Source organism: Vombatus ursinus, unplaced genomic scaffold (genome assembly GCF_900497805.2).
Source record: "Vombatus ursinus unplaced genomic scaffold, bare-nosed wombat genome assembly UNPS02009205.1, whole genome shotgun sequence".
NCBI lineage: Eukaryota > Metazoa > Chordata > Mammalia > Diprotodontia > Vombatidae > Vombatus > Vombatus ursinus.
In genome coordinates, this window is record NW_020948983.1 from 2,433,137 (window position 1) to 2,454,108 (window position 20,972).

Here is a 20,972-nt window from a genome sequence, read left to right on the forward strand (position 1 = left end):
AACACACTTGAAGCAGAGAGACACACACAGAGTAAAGGTAGGGGGCTGGAGGAGAATTATTATGCTTCAGTTGAAGTAAAAATAAAGCAGGAGTAGCAATGCTGATCTCAGACTAAGCAATAGCAAAAATAGACCTAATTAAAAGAGATAAGTAAGAAAATGACATCTTGTTGAAAGGTACCATAGAGAATGAAGTAATATCAATACTAAACATATATGCACCAAAGAGTACAGCATTAAGGGAGTTACAGGTTCACGACCAAACAAAAGATAGACCAAACAAAAAGATAATTTTGATTACATTAAATTAAAAAACCTTTAGCACAAACAAAACCAATGCAACCAAGATTTGAAGGAAAGCAGAAAGCTGAGAAACAATCTTTACATCAAATGTCTCTGATAAAGACCTCATTTCTGAAATATATTGAGAACTGAGTCAAATTTATAAGAATATAAGCCTTTCCAAATTGATAAGTAGTCAAAGGATATGAACAGGCAGTTTTCAGATGAAGAAATCAAAGGTATCTATAGGCATATGAAGAAGTGCTCTAAATCATTACTGATCAGAGAAATGCAAATTAAAACAACTCTGAGGTACCACCTCACATCTATCAGATTGACTAATATGACAAAAAAGGAAAATGATAAATGTTGGAGAAAAGGTAGGAAAATTGAGACACTAATGCACAGTTGGTGGAGTTGTGAACTGATCCAACCATTCTGGAGAACAATTTGGAACTATACCCAAAGGGCTATAAAATTGTGCATAACCTTTGATCCAGCAATACCACTTCTAGGTCCATATCCCAAAGAGATCATAAAAAAGGGAAAAGGACCTACTGGTGTAGAAATATTTATAGGATCCCTTTTAATGGTGGCAAAGAATTGGAAATTGAGGGGATGCCCTTCAACTGAGGAATGGCTAAACAAACTGTGGTATGTGAATGTAATGGAATACTATTATGCAATAAGAAATGATGGACAGATTTCAGAAAAATCTGGAAAGACTTGTATGAACTGATGCAAAATGTAATTATCAGAATCAGGAAAACATGGTACACAGTATCAGCAACATTGTGTGATGATCAATTATGAATGATTCAGCTCTTCTCAGAATATTGATCCAAGACTAGTACAAAAGACTCACAAAAGAAAATGGTATCCACAACAGATAAAGAACTGATGGACTCTGAATGCAGATTAAAGTATACTTTTTTCACTTATTTTATTATTTTTTGTGAGTTTTTTTCTCCTTTTGAGCTGTTTTTTTTCTTTCACAGCTGTGACTAATGTGGAAATATGTTTTACATGATAGCTCATGTATAAGCTATATCAAATTGTCCATCATTTTAGGAAGATGGTAGGGGAGGGAAGGAAGGAAAAAAAATTGGAACTCAAAATCTTATGAAAATGAATGCTAAAAATTGTCTTGACATGTAATTGGGGAAAATACTATTAAAATTCTTAAATATTTTATTTTTTCCAATTACATGTAAATTTTTTTTAACATTTATCTTTTAAAATTTTGAGTTCCAAATTTTCTCTCCCTATCTCCCCACCTTCTTAAGAAGGCAAACAATTTGAAAGAGGTTATACATATGCAGTCATATAAAACATTTCCATATTAGTCACATAATGAAAGAAAACACAAAAAACCAAGAAAAATAAAGAAAGCTCTTTAGAAAGTATGCTTTGATCTGCTTTCAGACTCCATCAGCTTTTTCTCTGGAGTTGAATAGTATTTTTCATCATAAATCTTTCAGAATCATCTTGGATCATTGTATTGCCGAGAATAGCTAAGTCATTCACAGTTGATCATCATACAATATTGCTGTTACTGTGTACAATGTTCTCCTGGTTCTATTCACTTCATTTTGTATCAGTTCATGTAAGTCTTTCCAAGTTTTTCTGAAAGCATCTTGCTCATCATTTCTTATAACACAATAGTATTTCATCACAATCATATAACACACCTTGCTCAGCCATTTCCCAAATGATGGACATCCTCTCAATTCCTAATTCTTTGCCATCACAAATATTTTTGTACATATATGTCCTTTTCCTTTTTTTAAATCTCACTATAATATAGACCTAGTAGTGGTATTGATGGGTCAAAGGGTATGCATAGTTTTATAGCCTTTTGGTCATAGTTTCAAATTGCTCTCTAGAATGGTTGGATCAATTCACAACTCCACTCCACTAACAGTGCATCAGTGTCCAATTTTTCCACATCCCCTCCAACATTCATCATTTTCTTCTTCTGCTATAGTAGCCAATCTGATATAAGGTACCTCAGAGTTGTTTCAATATGCATTTCTCTAATCAATAGTAATTTAGAGCATTTTTCTTATGACTATAAATAGCTTTGATTTCTTCATCTGAAAACTGCCTGTTCATATACTTTGGGTATTTATCAATCAGGTATTTATCAATGACATATTCTTATAAATTTGACTCAGTTCTCTATATATTTGAGAAATGAGGCCTTTATCAGAGAAACTTGCTGTAAACCTCCCCCACCCCATTTTTCTGCTTTCCTTCTAATCTTGACTGCATTGGTTTTCTTTGTACAAAAACTTTTTAAATTTAATGTAGTCAAAATGATCCATTTTACATTCTATAGTGCTCTCTGTCTCTTGTTTGGTCATAAATTCTTTCCTTATCCATATATCTGACAGGTAAACTATTCCACGCTCCCCTAATTTGCTTATGGTATCACCCTTTATGTCTCAATCATGTACACAGTTTAACCTCATCTTGGTAATATGGTGTGAGATGTTGGTTTATACTTAGTTGCTGCCGAAGTGCTTTCTAGTTTTCCCAGCAGTTTTTGTCAAATAGGGAGCTCTTGTCCCAAAAGCTTGGACCTTTGAGTTTATCAAACATTGGATTACTATAGTCGTTTACTACGGTGTATTGTGCATCTCACCTTTTTCACTGATCCACTAAAATGTTTGTAAAGAATTTTTCAAACTTGAATGTTCAATATAAATGTGAGCTATTATTTCTCTTTTTCCAGTGGCAAATCCAAGACACTTTCCCCCTCAAGCAGCCAGATGAGCCCCACTCGCTTGTTTAGCCCAGGGCCTGGTACAAAATAGGTGGTTAATAAATACTCATTGAATTAGTATTGACTAGAGGGCTAGCATTGGAGTCAAGAATTTGAGTTCAGATTCTTCCTCTGACATATACTAATTGTATAACCCTGGCCAACTCACTTAACCTCTTTATGTTCCATGTCACTGAAAGTTATAGATGTGTTGAAATCTACATGAGTGAAACGGTTTTCCATGCTAGTAAATTCCCTATACCACATCCAATGAAATCACAAGTCCAGACCCACCTCTCCCCCACCCAAAAAAATATTCCCAGCTCTTTGCACTGTACCTTGCACATTTAATAAATATTTGCCTAATTTAATTGAATTAAGTTTAAATAAACTGAGTTCTGGTTCAGTGTTCTTTCTGTAACACTGAAAAGAGCATCAAACTACATCATTTAATGGGTATAGGGACCTCAGAGAGTATTTCTGAATATCACACAAATTACTAGTATTTCCCCTTCCTAAGATATCTAGGCATCCTTAATTCTTGAGCTTTGCTTATTGTCTGACAAATGGATCATGCCAAAGGTCAGGGTTTTTTTTTAAAAGGATACTTGGACTGTGCTGAACTTCAGATCTACCCATAATTCTGTCTGTGCTGCACTGGGACACCTTTTAAGCCAACATATTAATACCCAGAGAGGTGGCCCTGGAAGGAAAGTCAACAGATTCCTTGACAAAGGGTGATTGGGAAACCCTGATGGCAGCAGCATTCAAAAGCAAGCTTTTAGACCCCTTTTACTTTGTTACCATGCTGCTTTGCAGATACTGAATTAGAGCCCATTTAAACCATTCAAGCATATAATCAAATTTCAGTAATGAGTTATTAATTAAGCAGGGGCAACCAATTCTCTGCTAACTGCCTCATAAACAATCGACAGGAGATTTGTGAATTTTGACTTCCTGACACTATTAAACAAATCAATATTAGGTTTCAGACACAGCAATTCAGACAGTTTTCCCTGTTATTTGGCAATCATCTGCTTGGAATACTAATGACAGAATTAAGAGCTGTACATTCTGCATGTGTTCCATCAAAAAGATCCTTATCTGTGGGGAATTGGGGCCTGATTTGCATGGAAGAAGACTTTGCTTTGGTAGGTACAATTTTTCTCAATATGTCACTCATTAGTATTTATAAACTACTGAGCACTGAAGCCTTCAACCGCTATTCATAATGAACAGTCATATCCCTGTTGGAGATACTTCTGAACAAAGCAATTCATTTATTTATATATTTTGGCAGACTGGTTAATTTATAGCTAACCTATCCTGTGGAAAACTTCAGTCCAAAGATACAGCCAAGCCTTTTTTTTAGGCAGACACCAACCAGCTTGCCCAAATTTGGGAACAACTAACTGATAGAGAGAATTGCTAAATCTAGCTCATGCTTCACTCTTAAAATTTACCATCAAATGGTCTCCTAAATCACTGTGCGCTCTCTCTCTCTCTCTCTCTCTCTCTCTCTCTCTCTCTCTCTCTCTCTCTGTCAGCTAATCACATTAGTTCACAGATATGGAATGACCCCAAGGAGAGGTGAACTTCACCTGAGTCTAATCTGGATCCATATCAAGAAGGTTCACATTTACTTGAGATTTATTCAAATTCCTTGTAATCAGTACACCTCCTGAAGTTAGAAATGGGTAGAAAATATTGAGTCAGGCCCAAAATCACTTTCTTCTAAGTGTTACTTTTGCTTTGTGCTTAATTGTAGCAAAGTAAGAATTGAAAAACATAAAGATTTTAAAAAACATAAGTTGAAATGTTCATATAGTCAAAGGATTGGCAAAAAAAAACTCAACAAGATATATGCTTCTTGAGGGTAGGAACTATTTCACTTTTTGTCTTAGTTTCTCCTTCACCTGTCATAGTGTATGCCACATAGTAGGCACTTAATAAGCATTCGAATTGAATTAATTTAAATTTAATCAAATCTTAGAGATTATCTTGTCCTTCTTCTAGTCAGCAGTCAAATTCATCTTCCTAAAGTGAGTTTGACCATGTCACACCTTCTCTCCCCTCTCCCCCCATTAATTCCAGTGGTTCCCTATTGTCTCTAACATCAAATATAAAATCCTGTTTGGATTTTAAAGCTCTCCATAACCTTGCACCTCCATTTTGTTTCAGTCTTCTTACTCTGCCCCATATTTAGTGATCCAGTGATACTGGCCTCCATGATCCTTGCTGCACTCAATTTCCCAACTCTAGGAATTTTTACTGGCTGTCTCCTATGACTGAAACTCTCTCCCTTCTTATCTCCCTCTCCTAATTTCCTGGTTTATAAGCTCCTTGAAAGCAAGGACTGTTTTTTTTCCCTTTTTTTGTATCACTAGTGCTTAGCACAATGCCTGACATAGTAGGTGCTTAGTAAATGCTTGTCAAATTACTGATTTTAAAGATGAAACTAAAACCTAAGGAAGGGAAGTTGCTCACATAGCTGGTTAGTGAAAGAACTAGAACTGGAACCCACCTTTTGGTGCCTAGAGCAGTACTTTGCCCATATATGCTAAATATTTTTATATCCCAGGTAATGTCAAAATTGGTTTGGGAAGAAAGCTAGGTTTGGTTCTTTTTCCATCAGTCTTGGCTCCTCTGGTAGACTACAAGCCTTCTACACCAGTTACCAGTCAATAGTGCTATGGTACTATTGGATTGGATTGAAATAAGTGTAGGTGTGTCTGTTTTATTTAAGGAGAAATAACTATGAAAAAATCAGAAATAAAAATACAAACTTTGAAGAGAGATAAATCAGGAGAGATAAATCAGTAATTGTTGACATTACAAAAGGAACATTCATTTCTTTTTCGAAAATATTTACAATGTGTTCCCAGTGAACTCCTCTAGTTTATTTTAATTGAGATTTGATGTATGGGAATTCAATTAAACACTACTTTTCAAGAACACATATTGTGCATGTGATACAACTGTCTTCTAGATTGAAATGTGAACAAATATCTTATTCTAGCCCCTTGTTGTATTGAAGCCCTATTTGATCTTTTCATAATATCATACTTTAGTTTCCTAATACCAAATATTAAAAAATTCTAGTAAATACATGTAAACAGGTTTTGATGTTTGGTATCAATCAGACTAGTTTACAGAGAGAATTGTCCTTTGTCACACAAACTTTAGTTTTTCCTACACAGGAAAACTAACAATGGTGGGGAGCTGTCCAAAGCTGAAGCTCATTCAAAGATTGAGATAGGATAGATAAAGAGAAGAGTGGAAAGATTTATATGAACTGATGCAAAGTGAAATAAACAAAGTAAAATATATATACACAATGATTACAGTAATGAAAATAGAAAAAAGCAACCACAGAACAGTTAAAAATGAATGTTGCAAACTTACAAAAAATAAACTACCACAAAGAGATGTAAGAAAATACCTCACTCCACTCCTTTGTAGAGGTGAGGAGATCCATAAGTGTGGAAACTGCATATATTATTAGATTTTTTTTCCAATGAGCTGATTGGTTTTGCTGATTTTTCTATTCTTTTTCTTTTTTTATTAAAAAAAAATCTTCATTATACTGAGGGACAACTCTCCAGGCTGGCACAGAGAGAGGGGTACAGGGGGAAATTTAAATTTAGGCTACATAAAAGTTTTTTTTTCTGAACCTTGAGTACAACTCTTGTTTCTACCTCCCCCCACCTAATTCCCTATTTGTGACCTGCTGAAAACCAATCCCTTAGTCTTTGACATCCTTCTTCATACTTCTGGTCTTTTACAAACAGAACGATTATTGCTTCACCAAGTCCCACACAAAATGGGCCACCTCTTAGAGAACTCCTGGCCACAGTCCCTGCTTCATCCTTCCCAACTCTCTGTACTGGGAATAGTATAATGATGGTATATATATGTTGCTCTTAAATTCCATTTTTTTGGTTACCATTACAATGTTAAATTGGGTTTCAAATACAACCGCATTTAAAAATTTTTGTTTTTAATAATTGCACTTTCTTTATAATCCTTCTGGACATTTGCACTTTTAAAAAAAAAAGAGGCAGGTGACTTAGATGACATTTAAGGAATAAAACCAATAAGAAATATATTTCCCTAAATCCACATAAATTTACTTTCAAAGATAAACCAATCTTAAAATATATTACAATTTTTTAAAAAATATATTAATCTTGGATCCTGACCAAATTTTGAACACTCAACAAATCTGCTATTATCAGCTGCATAATAATAGCTAATCTATATATAGTACTTTAAGGTATGCAAATTGCTTTGCATTTCACAGAGGTGGAAAGTGAGGTTTGTTAAGGTCAAATGATCCGCCTATAGTTGCATAGCTAATAAGCAATTCAGGTGGGATTTGAACTCTGTTCTCTCCTGATGCCAAGTCTAACATACTTTCCACTACACAATATTCTGTCATTCATGTCAAGTGAGATATTTAATGAAAAGTACTAATAATCCGTGTGATATTAGGTAAGTTATTTCCTTTAGGCTTTGGTTCCCTCAAATCCAAAATGAGGGGTTTGAATTGGATGACCCCCCAAGATCCCCACTAGCTCTAAATCCAAGATCTGAAGCACAGACATGCATTGAGTGTAGGCTGGGTATGCCACACACCCTGGGGGAAGCATTATCACTGGCCTTTCTCTTTCCTTTTCCCTTCCTTTCAGGGCCCAGTGGTAATATTCATCCCAAGTCAGGATACACATAACTATGTTCTAACTACAGTCATAGTTTGGAGACCTTTCTTTTTATACTGTACATTTAAAAAATTATGCTGGGCTGATATATTTTCATATATCTTAAAATTTAAGAGTTTTAGTTCCATTGTAGAATGTCAGATTTGCCCTCCAACTACCCTAATTCTGACAAAGGTCTCATGAGTTACAAATATCATCTTTCCATGCAGGAATGTAAACAGTTCAATCTTAATAAGTCTCTTATGATTTTCTCTTTTCTGTTTACCTCTTCATGTTCCACTTGAGTCTTGTATTTGAAAATCAAATTTTCTACTCATCTCTGGTCTTTACATCAAGAATGTTTGAAAGTCCTCTATTTCACTGAATGACCTTTTTTTCCCCTGCAGGATTATACTCAGTTTTGCTGGGTAGGTGATTCTTGGTTGTAATCCTATCTCCTTTGCTCTCTGGAATATTATATTCCATGCCCTGTGGTCCCTTAATGTGGAAGCAGCTAAATCTTGTGTTATCCTGATTGTGTTTCCACAATACTTGAATTGTTTCTTTCTGGCTGCTTGTAATATTTTCTTCTTGACCTGGGAACTCTGGAATTTGTCTACAATATTCCTCGGAGTTTTCCTTTGGGGATCTCTTTCAGGAGGAGATTGGTGGATTCTTTCAATTTCTATTTTGCCCTCTGGTTCTAAAATATCAGGGCAGTTTTCCTGGATAATTTCTTGAAAGATGATGTCTAGGCTCTTTTTTTAATCATGGCTTTCAGATAGTCCAATAATTTTAAAATTCTCTCTCCTGGATCTATTTTCCAGGTCAGTTGTTTTTCCAATGAGATATTTCACATTGTTTTCTAATTTTTCATTCTTTTGGATTTGTTTTACAGTGTCTTGATTTCTCATAAAGTCACTAGTTTCCAATCGCTCTATTCTAATTTTTAAGGAAGTATTTTCTTCAGTAAGCTTTTGGACTTCCTTTTCCATTTGGCCAATTTTGCTTTTTAGGGCACTCTTCTCCTCATTGGCTGTTTGGACCTCTTTTGCCATTTGGGTTAGGCTATTTTTTAAGGTGTTATTTTCTTCAGTATCTTTTTGGGTCTCCTTTAGTAAGCTGTTAACTTGCTTTTCATGATTTTCTTGCATCACTCTCAGTTTTTCCTCTACTTCTCTTACTTGCTTCTCAAAATCCCTTTTGAGCTTTTCCAAGGCCTGGGACTGATTCATATTTTTCTTGGAGGCTTTGGATGTAGGAGCTTTGGCTTTGTTGTCTTCTTCTGGTTGTATGTTTTGATCTTCTTTGTCACCAAAGTAAGATAATATAGTCTGACTCTTTTTGCGCTGCTTACTCATGATCCTAGCCAATTACTTGAGTTTTAAACTCTTTGTTAAGGTAAAAGTCTGCTTCCACTGTGAAGAGTGTACTGTCCCAAGCTTCAGGGGTTTGTACAGCTGTTTTCAGAGGTACTTCTAGGGACCAGCAAATTTTCAGTTCTTCCAAGGTGGTATGATAAGGAACGAGGTGTTTCCTCTCCACAGCCACAACAAGCTCCACCGCACCAGTATTCCTCCTTGCCCTAGGACCGTCCCTCAGAATTTTGACCTAGATCCAAGCTCGGGCAAAGCAAGAGATTCCTGTCTCAGCACTGGCAAAGAGATCCCTGCAATCTGCCTCTGATCAGCCACTCGATTCCCCCTCAGTCTGTGGACCGGAAGCTCAGGAAAAAGCCGAGGCCCTGGGCTGCGTTCGAGACTTGTGGCTGAGACCTAGCTCCTCTCTCACAGCAGTCACAGACTTTTCCCACTGACCTTCTCAGTTGTCTTTGGTGTCCAGGGGTTAAGAAGTCTGGAAATCACCACAGCTGCCAGCAATTCAGTCCTCTGACGCCTACTCCAGGGTTGCTGTGGCACGGCCCACAAAGAACTGCACTCCTTTCCCTGCCTCACGTGATATACATTTCTGATCAACCATCCAGGCTGTCTTTGGCTGGAAATTTGTTTCACTCTGTCTTTTTGTGGGTTCTGCTGCTTTAGAATTTGTTTAGAGCCATTTTTTTAGGTATTTGGAGGGCTTTGGGAGAGAGTTCAAGACAGTCACTGCTTTCCTGCCACCATCTTGGCTCCGCCCCCCCAGGATGTCAGATTTGGAAAAGACCTTAGAAACTAGAGTTCAATCTTACTTCTTCTACCCTTTAAAGAATGAAATTATTATTAGGTCAAATCAAGAATTTATCAACTGTACTACTTCTGACACCAAGAGAGTTCCATAAGGTATCTAGATTGTCAAAATTCTCCATCAGTATCATATCATGCTTCCAGACCAATATGGCAAATGCCTCATGTAATTTCTCCTTCTGTTTTAATGGTCTGCAATGTACTCATGAAATATCCCTTCTTTTTCTGTTTCCACTAGGCTCTATCTTCCTTCCCCAATTTGATTCTTAGATTTTCCTCACAAAAATATATCTGCTTCTCTGATACACAATGCTATTTCCACAGTTTCTTATAGCCTGTTCCTTTTGAATAAAGTTACCAGTTTTCAGAGACTTTCTAGTCACCAGTCCCATTAGGCACAGATAATAGGGAGAGTCACATTAGTTTGAAGGGGGCCTCAAAACAAATTGAATTCTGAGCCACAAGCTAAAATAAACCACATAATTTGTAGACTCTAAAATTGAACTTAGCTTTTTTTCCCCAAGCTACAAAATTAAGATGTTTCCAAATCAATTAATAAGCACATCCATGCTGCAATTATACCTCTATGTTTTCATAAACTGTCAAACCAGCGCTAAATTGTCACTTCTCCAAACCTCAGTTTCCCCATCTATAAAATGGGGACAATAATATCTGCTCTGTCTACTTCATCACTAGTATTACTCTGCTAAATGAGGCTAAACCACCAAAAATAAGCTACAGTGGTAGAGAAACAGCCCAGGACAGGGATACTGGAACACCTGAAGATACTGAATTTTGCTTCCTCCCTGCCCCTCCCCCACCCACCTTTACTGACTCAACTCAAAGAAAGGTCCCAGGCAACAGTCTGAGGATGCAAAGTGTACTCTGTTGCTCAGGGAATGCCCAAGAAACAGGGGACACTATGGAATCCCCAGGCTGTTGCTTTGTTCTCCCTCATCATCTCATTAGTGATTAGGTTGGGGGATGGGGGTAGGGAATGGATAGACTTCCAGCTGAGGCTCCAGGCCTCCCCACATGGGGCAATGCAGCCAAGTGTCCCAGGGTGGTTATACCCCCGGTCAGAACTGAATGGAAAGAAATACCCAACAAAGCAGCAGCAGCAACACTTTTTAATGTAGGCCACAATTGGTCTGAGCAGTTAACTTCCCTAATGCAGAAAAGGATGAAGGAGAAATTGTAAAGCCCAGAAAGGATTAAGCCTGGGGAGAAATGATAGCATCTGCAGTGACATTAGCTCATTTTAAAATTAGGCCTGTGAATCCTCCCGCTTCAAGGCAAACGCTCACTGCCAAACCAGGTCAGGTAACATTTCTTTCCAGAAGAAAATGTTGAAAAACTTGGCTGGCTATATTTCGAGGGTTTTCATGGCCCTCTACAGTACCTGAGAAACCCCTGACCAGATTCAGGTTTCAAATTGACCTAGATCTACCTTTGGGACACCTTGATGCTCCCCAGAGAAAACTATTGATTTTGGTGAAGTATTCATGAGATTATAGACTTTTAGAACTGGAAGGAACCTTAAGCACCTTCATTTTATATTTAGGGAAACTGAGGCCAGTGGAGAAGAAATTGCTTGCTAGGGGTCTCACAGCAAGTCAGTAGCACAGGCAGGACTCAGACGCAGATCATCTGACTCCCAGGAGATGAATTTTTCCACGTGATTTCAAGAACTTTTAGCACTTTTATGAGTTTTCTCTCATTTCCAGAAACTGGGAGTCTCTGCATGAGGTTTATTCATTGCCCTAGTTTCCCTTTGAAGTAAATAAATAGAGTGGAGAGAAATGAGGTTGAAAGTAGAGGACAGAGGAGACCAGGAGGTCTGAGGAGGGAAGGCTCTTCTCTTCCCTTGCTTCTCCTGCTGTAGCCATAACAGAGGTCTGGGGCTGGGGGAGTCAATAGGCAGAATGAAAAAGAAAGCAGTAAAACAGCACCCACCCTCCATTCGCTGTTCAAATGCCTTCTTGATTTAAGGTGAATGCTGGTCAGACCCAGGGTTCAAGTGTAGGGCACGACTGACCTTTGGGACATCACTGTTCCCCTTTGAACTACAGCCCACTGTTTCATTCCTGACCACAGCTTCCTCCTCCCCCATCAGGAGGTATTTCTGCTGCTTCATTCAGGAGGTGCCAGGGAAACATTCCCTTCAAAATAAAATAGGGCAGAAAAATGCCACTCAGGACTTCTCTTGCAGCCTGTAGCTTTTATGTCACTCTGAGCCAGGCAGAATTTGGTTCTGACTTCATCACCTCCTGCTGCCTGCCCTTTATCTTGTGATGCCTATTAGCATTAATGAGAGCCGATTGTGAAAATTAGTGGGTGTAAATGGGCAGATATGTATTTAGCAGGGAAAGGAGAACCCCCTTAGTACCCTGGTGATTTCCAGGTAGAAAGAAACAAAGAACTTTGTGCTTCCTCCAGGTAAGGAAAGTTTTTGTTTTTTAAACCCAATGAAAAAGTTTTGAAATCAAGGTTTGGACCATGCCAAAGTGTGTGACACAAAGAAATCAGCTTCCCAGAAATTCAGATTTAAGACCGACAACCTCCCTGCTTCTCTTGGCTGATCAAACAGGTATTGTGAGGCTCTACCCATGCACTGACTGGTGATTGGTTAGTTTTCTAGGGTTTTATTTTGACAAGGCATTTTGTTCTTTTTTTAAATTGGCACCCGTCATGGACTGTCTGCTCAAGCCAAACTACTATTAATAGTGCCCTGGACTCATCTCATGCAATCCTGCCTCCTTACCTTTGCTTGCAGGATTCACTCCAGCTAGAAGGAAGACTACCTCCATCCACAGGGAAATCCTACCCAAACTTCCAGGCCCAACTCAAATTCCACTTTCTCAAGGAGGCTTTCCCAAATTCCCCCAAACCTAAAAGTATCATTATCTTCTTCAGACCATTCTTCATGGCACTCCATACTGCTCCCACACGTCATTCATAGTCTGGTTTGTATCATAATTATTTGTGTACTCACCTTCGCTCCCTTAATAGATAATAAACTTGAGAGGAAAGAGTATTTACTCATCTTTGTATCTCCAACAGTGCCCTTGCCCTTGCCAAGTGCCCTTGTCCTTGATGGTCACTAAATTTCCTTCTCACTCACCTCCTATTCCCATTCCATGTCCCCCTATGTTGCTTATGGTATCACTCTTTATGTGTACTTCATGTACCCATTTTGACCTTTTCTTAGTATTTGGTGTGTCAGATATCTCCAACCAAACTACCCAGGCTACCCCATCCAGGAAGTGATGATTATATCTTACCTCATACTTCCCAGCTGAAGCTTGTGACCTCATCAGCAGCCTTCCCATCTTGGAAATATACCTCTACCCTGAGTCCCTAGCCCAGACCACCTCTCTATGAGGAAACCTGAGCCATGCTCACTTCACTCCTGACTCAACTCACTCTCTCTATCTTCTGCAGTCTTATATCTGAGTAGGTACCACTCCCCTCCTTGTTTTTTAGCTCCCTTTTAAATTTTGGTCTTCCTTCATTAGAATGTAAGGTTCTTGAGGATAGGTACTATCTTGCTTCCTTGGATTTGGGTCATGAACAATTAGCACAGTGTATAGCCCATAGATTGATAAAGGTTTTATTTATCTATGACCTTATAACCCCAGCCATTTTCTGAAGGGCACATCCTAACCATTTATTTTTTAAAATGGAATTTTGCACTTTAGATGATAAGGTCCTTGAGGCCTTGAAAATTGAGTTTTAAAATCTAAAGAGGCTTTATTCTTCAGCTGTAATGACTTATGGGGCCCTAGGAGAAATTGTGTCTAATGCTGTTCCTAACTGCTGCTTCCTTTTCAGGATGAAGTGGAGGGGACCTAGAGATGCCCATAGCAGATTACGCAGGTATAGAACCCTGGCTTAAAGTCCTGCAGAGGCTCTCATTGTCACTTGACAGTGACAAATTACAGAGAGCTCTAAGTAAGATTAGACTCCCACAAGACCTGATTACTATGTAGGATTGGTTACTGACCCTGGCTCAGGGCTAGTCTCTTTCTATCCTCACATCCTGAAGTTTCCTTCTAAGGACATCTACATCTCTCTTTCCTCCTCAGCTTTGTAGAAGCCCAGCCCTATAGCAGGATTCTAGTATGTCTTTTCCTCTTTCTACAGGGAGAGCTCCACATACCAAAGAAAGTGAACGATTTAACCCTGCTGGGATCTCTCTTAGATTAGGAAACCAGGCATTTTGCTGATAACTAGTTTTGTGGGCAGTTATATGGTGCAGTGGATAGAGCACTGGGCTTGCGTCAGGACGACTCATCTCCGTGAGTACAAATGCAGCTTCAGACACTAGCTGTGTGACCCTGGGCCAATCACTTAACCCTGTTTGCCTCATTTTCTTCATCTACAAAATGAGCTGGAGAAGGAAATGGCAAACCACTCCAGTGTCTTTGCCAAGAAAACCACAAGTGGGGTCATGAAGAATCAGACACAAATGAACAATAACAAGTCTTCTACTGGGATGGGGTTTCAGCCAAAAAAAAGACTGATGGTTTGGTTTTATGGCTTTTTTGTCCCATGCTCTCTTTCCCTTCTTTCTGTACACCTTCCTCTCTGACATTCTCTCTGAAGGCTGAGTAGTAATAAATTCTCATTGCTTTTACAGATAAGTAAATTTCATTTAAATAAGCTATCAGTGGAATGTAAGGTCCCTGAGGACAGGGACTGTTACACAAATTTTGCATTTATATCCCCAGTACTGGAACTCTGTAGGTGCTTAATAAATACTTAATGATTTAATGAATGAGTAGGTTGTGGGATTTTTCTGAAGGCAGATGAACTAGACATCCCTAAAGGATGGCCTGGCTTCAGTAATACTCTGATCTAAAAGAAAGTCTGTGGGAATGTTTCCCTTGGCAGCAGCCGACAGTGGTATTCACCTGCCAGCCTTCATTTGGGTGCAGGTAAGTGCATGAACTCACAGGCCTCTCATTCTGTTCACAAACACTCATTCAGGCTTCCCGCAAATTGAGTTTTCAAATCCAAAGAAGCTTTATTCCTCAGCTGTCTAGAGCTCTGTCTGGGAAAGCCCCAGCAATTTTCCAGTTACCTTTATCGTTTAAATACAGATCAGTGCATGGCCTGCACATGCTGACATCCAAAGAACCTGGTGTGATTTTCGCCAGAAGCTGCATTGGATTAGGGAAGCCAGGTCTCTGACATGGAGAGGTAGCTGCGCTTGACTAGAGCAAAACAAACACGTTTGTGTTAAATGCCTCTGTCATGTGCTGAACTTCACACTAAGCAGGGCTTGATGACCCTAGCAAGTCCAGAGCCTGCATTTCTAAAAAGTGATTTTGACAACATACTCCCTGCAGGATTGGTTTTACCTTCTTAAAGTCACTGGCAGTTCTATTTATGAATGGCAGAAGAGGACCAGAAAGAAAATATGTGCCAGCTAATTTGCTTAGCAGACAGGGCAAAGCCATAACTAGGGTGGGTCAACTGGGGCCTCCTTCCAGGGTGCCAGATTTAGAGTATTCCAACAGCAATTGCAGTTGTCTAGCAGCAGAAAAACAGCAGAGCTTAGCATCTAGTTAGCAAGAATAATTAGTTAAAATAGGAAGCTACTAGATGGTGGGCTAGGGTGAGCTCTTTCCCCACTCTACTTTGTCCTCCCCCCTTTATAAATGGTACCTTCCCTGGTGTTGAACTTGTACCAATATCCTAGAATTTCTGCCCCCTCCCCCCAACTGAGGGCATGCTTCAGACCGCTAATGGTACTTGCCCTTGGTGCAAAGTGTCCTAATTATGATTCAGCTTCAGCAAACCACTGTTAATATGCATGGTGTGGAGAAAAGAACACTTGAGACATGAGAATAGAGTTTGAGTCCTGGTTCTTCCAGTTACTAGGCATCTTTTCTTATCTGTAAAATGGAAATGTGAGACAGTGGAGAGACTGTTGACTCTGTTACTTAAAAATTGGGTGACCATAGGCAAGTAACTTGACCTTTCTGGGATTCAGGCAACTCCCTAAAATTTATCTGCTAAATTAATGACAGTTGGTGAAGGGATTTCCTACACTGATTAAATTTCATATAATTGATGTGTAGTGTCTGGTGGCACCTTGCCTTCCCCCCCCCATCTCACTCCCCCAAGCTCATGGGGCAGGTCTCTCAGAGAATGGCTACCTGATGTTTAAGGCTTTTGTGCGTCCATATTCCCTAAAATCATAGCTCATGAGCCCCCACATACAGGTTTACCCTTAATGGTTAGTCAGAGGACACAATTTGTTCAAAGCAAAGGCATTTAATGAAATAACATAATAAGAAAAGTAGGAACAAAACATTTTCCACCAAAAACCTGAGGCACACCATCCCACAAATATGTACAGTATCGGTGTAAAGAGGTTCTCTAGGGGATAATACACATGGAGTGGCATATAAACATGAGGCATATGAGGCCAGGCCATATACATGGAGAGCTCACAGCTCTGATGCTTCAGGGCTCTGATGTCTTCAGTGTTATCATTGCACTGCTCCCACAAATCTTGCTCCCCAAAGACTTCCTAGTCTTCACAAAATACATCTCAGATGGATGATGCTAAGCAAGATGCAGAGCTTCCTCTGAAGGCTGCTCTGTTGGACAGCATTTGGTTTGATGCTGTTCACTGCCTCTAGCTTCTGGCTGTGCTGAAATACCTGGCTATCTCCTCCCCAAAGGAAGGGCAGGGACTGCCCTTCATTTTCAGCTTAAAGCCTCATTCATTTTTTCTTCTATGGCTCTTTTAGAAAAGTCAGAAACCATTGCCTTAGAATAGGAAAACAACAACAAAAACAATCTTCCCTTCCAAAATATATTTTTTTTTGCTCCTTCTCCCTTAAAAAGTAAATTGACTTGTTCACTCCAAGTCTTGACTAAAAGGCCCATCAACTCCTCAGGAGGGGATTCTCAGTCCCATTTGCTGAGTTCTTAGAACAGAGTACAGAAGTTAAGTAGCTAATGCCCTGAGGCTCATTTATCTTTTCACCAGCCCTAATTTTCTGTCCACAGACAACCCCACTTATACTTATGGTGAATATTCCATATATTTTCCAATTTTGATCTCTGAATTTTGTTGTTGTCATTTTTCAGTCATTTCTGACTCTCCATGACCCCATTTGGGGTTTTCTTGGCAGAAATACTGGGGTGGTTTGCCATTTCCTTCTCCAGCTCATGTAACAGATGAGGAAACTGAGGCAAACAGCGTATAGTAACTTGCTCAGGGTCACACAGCTAGTAAGTGTCCGAGGCCAGATTTGAACTCTGGATGATGAGTCTTTTTGCCTCCAGTTCCAGTATTCTGTCCATTATGCCATCTAACTGCCCCTTAATCTCTGAATCTAGTGGTTACTTGCCTCCAAGCAACCTTACAGTTCTGAGGTTTCCTACTTTTTCATTTCTAAGCATTTTTTAGTCTCAGATGCTTAGTAAGTTGTGTAACCCTGGGCAAGTTACTTAAACTCTGTTTTCCTCAACTATAAAATAAGCAAAATAATATCACCTACCTTGCAGAGTAATGAAATCATATTTGTAAAGTTTTTAGCATAGTGCCTGACACTATGATAAATGCTATATACAGGCTTATTCCTTCCTCCCCCGCCCTATCCATTCTCCTCTATAGATGAATGTGGCAAGGAAAAGACCCAAAGTTTAGCAAATGGTGCAAGGTTATTGTCTCTTGTACCTGCCTAGCTATATTCCTGTGTGGCCTTTCATATACAGAATATGTAGATAGGCCAGTGGAACCCTAAAAAGGGACCTGAGGCACACCCTTATAGATGGAAAGTGGAGATTTAATTAAACTCAACAAACATTTATTAAGCAAAATTCTGTTCAAGGATCTATGCTATGCCCTAGGAATGAAAATGCATACCAAAAAAAAGTCTCTGCCCTCAAGAAGCTTTCATTTTAAATGTATAGTGTTAAGTAAATGCAAAGGATACACAAAGTAATACAAGATGATTTTTAAGAAGGAGAGAATACAAAGTAATGTGAGATTATTTTTAAGAGGGAGAGAGCACCACAGCTGGGAGGAAAGATTTCAAGTAGGAAGTGGCTTTGACTGAAGCTAGGGATTCTATAAGGCAGAGGTGAAGAGGGAAGGACATTTCCAATGTGCAAAGTCAGGGAGGTGGTGATGGAATGTCCTGGGTGTACTGGGGGTCGGTTTGACTAGAATTAAGAGTTCCTGAAAATAAGTAACAGGAAATAAAATACTACTTCTACTACCTGCCTCAGAATAGGAGATAGCATGGCATCATGGAAAGAGATCTGGCTTCAGGAAAAGGAATGAACAAGTGAATGAATGAATGAAAAAACATTTAAGAACTTACTATATGTAAAGGACTGTACCAAGTGATGAAGATAAAAACTGAAAAGCAATGCAGTCCCTGCTCTCAATGAGCTGACACTTAAATAGGGGAGAGAGACAACGCATAAGAGCTTTCAGCTGCAAGTCATATGGAAAGGTCCCATGGTCCTTAGGATGCAACAAAGCAGATGGTAATACATTTTGAGGCCATTTCTGCAGATAGAGTTCTATCAGCTTCATATGTTGAACCATTTTAAAGTGCAAAAGCCTTGGCTTTTGGCGGCAAGAATTTTCTTTTCAGGGTTGTTAGTATCTGTGACACCTAGGGAGACAGAGGCCACAGCACCTGCAGAAGCAGCTTCCAGGCTGCATCTCCAAAGGCATCATTTCCTGGGATAATGGCTGCAGGGATCTGGGCTAGAGGCAGCCCCACTGGTCTGGAGGGTGCCTCAACTTGGGGTGCTCTTGGGTTTACATGACTGTTAATGACAATGGGTCAATAGTTTGTGTTGGTGGTGTTGAGGAAAGGGGGCCTCTTGTCTACACTGACCACTCCTCTGAGTAGCAGCTGTGGAGAGTGGGCTGGAAGTTGGGTTGGAGGTCAGGGGAAGGGGCACTGCTCTCAAAGCTCTTAGGTTCAAGGTCCTGGGCTATCTCCATCAGGAGCTAGGGGAATATGGCAGTTGAGGTGATAGTAGTGACTTGCCTGGAGTGTGCTGCCTCCAATATTTCCCTAAGGGTGCCTTGCTGCCCTGGTGGGGTTGGCTTGCCTGCCTAGTACGAAAGTGAGAAGTGACAATGCATCTAGAGAATGTCTCAGAAAAGGGCCAGGGATCCCAGTGACTTCCCAGCTCACAGTATCATAAGTCTATTTATTGCTAGGGAGATGATCTAGAAATCAGTGACTGTTTTGCTAGAGTCCTCTTCTCTGAAACATTGAGGGGGAGAGAGAGAGACAGAGACAGAGAGAGAGACAGGGAGAGACAGAGAGGAAGGGGGGAAAGAGAAACAGGGAAAAGGAGGGAGAGAAGGAGGGAGGGAAGGAGAGAGGGGAGAGACTGAGAGAGAAACAGAGACAGAGAGAGACAGAGAGACAGAGAGAGACAGACATAGAGGAAGGGAGGGAGAGAGAAAGAGGGAAAGGGGGAGAAGGAGGGAGGGAGGGAGAGACAGAGAGAGAGAGAGAGAGAGAGAGAGAGAGAGAGAGAGAGAGAGAGAGAGAGAGGAAGGGGGAGAAAGAAAAGGGAAAAAGGAGGGAGAGAGGGAGGGAGGGAAGGAGAGAGGGGGAGAGACTGAGAGACAGAGACAGAGAGACAGACAGAGAGAGACAGATGTAGAGGAAGAGAGGGAGAGAGAAAGAGGGAAAAGGAGAGAGAGAAAGAGGGAGGGAGGGAAAGAGAAAGAGAGAGAGAGAGAGAGAGGGAGAAAGAGAGAGAACAGGCCCTTTCTAAATCAGCCTTTAAGCCAAAATAAACACTTTCTCCCCAAATCAAATGTGAAGCAGACTTACACAAGTTTGAGATTCACAGGAAGACTTAGGCTTCCCCAAATGCAGGACTGGAGCCAAACACCAACGGAATGCATGTTAAGTGCAAGAAACCTTCTCCTGCCCACCAGAGCAGCTAGGTTGTGAAATTGATAGAGTGATGGCCTGGAGTCAATAAAACCTGAGTTCAAATCCAGCCTCAGATACTTACTGGATATGTGATCTTGGGCAAGTCATTTAACCTCTGCCTCTGTTCCTGCTCATGTAAAATGAGGATAATAGTAATAATACCTGTTTTCCAGGGTTGTTGTAAAGATCCAATGAGGTAAAAGCACTTAGCATAGTGCATAGAAGAGACTCTAGAAATGTTTGCTATTATTGTTATCTTTACAATTGTTTTTCAAGTCAGGGATAAAAACATTTTCCCCCCTAGTGTTGGCCCTTTATTCTCTCAGAGCTTTCAGCAAGTGGCAAAGGTCCTGATGAGGTAGGATTGCATCACTTACTTTGATCTGATTTCTCAAAGGGGTCCTGAGGCTCCTGTTGTCTGTGACTAGACTGGACTGTCTTTAGCTTTTCTTTTGTCCTCAGAACTCATCACAGTGCAAGGCATGTAGTAGGCATTTAATAAATGCTTACTGACTGACTGACTGACTGACTGAGTGATCACTGCAATAACCAACCACACTTCTATAGTACCAAAGATGAAGCATGTTACCCAGCTCCTGACAGAGAAGTGATGAACTCAGGGCACTATTGAGACTTGCATTTTTGGAGTGGCCAATATAAAAATTTGTTTCACTTGACTATGTATTTGTTACAAGGGTTTTGTTTTGTTTTGTTTTTCTTTTGGGAGGGGAAGAGAGTAAGGAAAAAGGTAGATAAGAGAGAAAATAAATACTTGTTAATTGAAAAAAAATGGTACAGTGGGTAGTGCACTGGGCCTGGAGTCAGGAAGAGCCGAGTTCAAATGCAGCCTCAGAAACTTACTAGCTATGTGACCCTGGGCAAGTCACTTAACCCCTATTTGTATCAGTTTCTAATCTGTAAAATGGGGATACAATGGAGAGGAAATGGCAAACCAGTCCAGTATCTTTGCCAAGAAAAAGCCCATGGATGAAGTCCATGAGATCACATAAAGTTGGACACAACTAAAGAACAGCAACAAGTTGGAAAAAAAAATCATTTAAAAACTATATTGTGAAAAAGTTTAATCTGAAAGAGA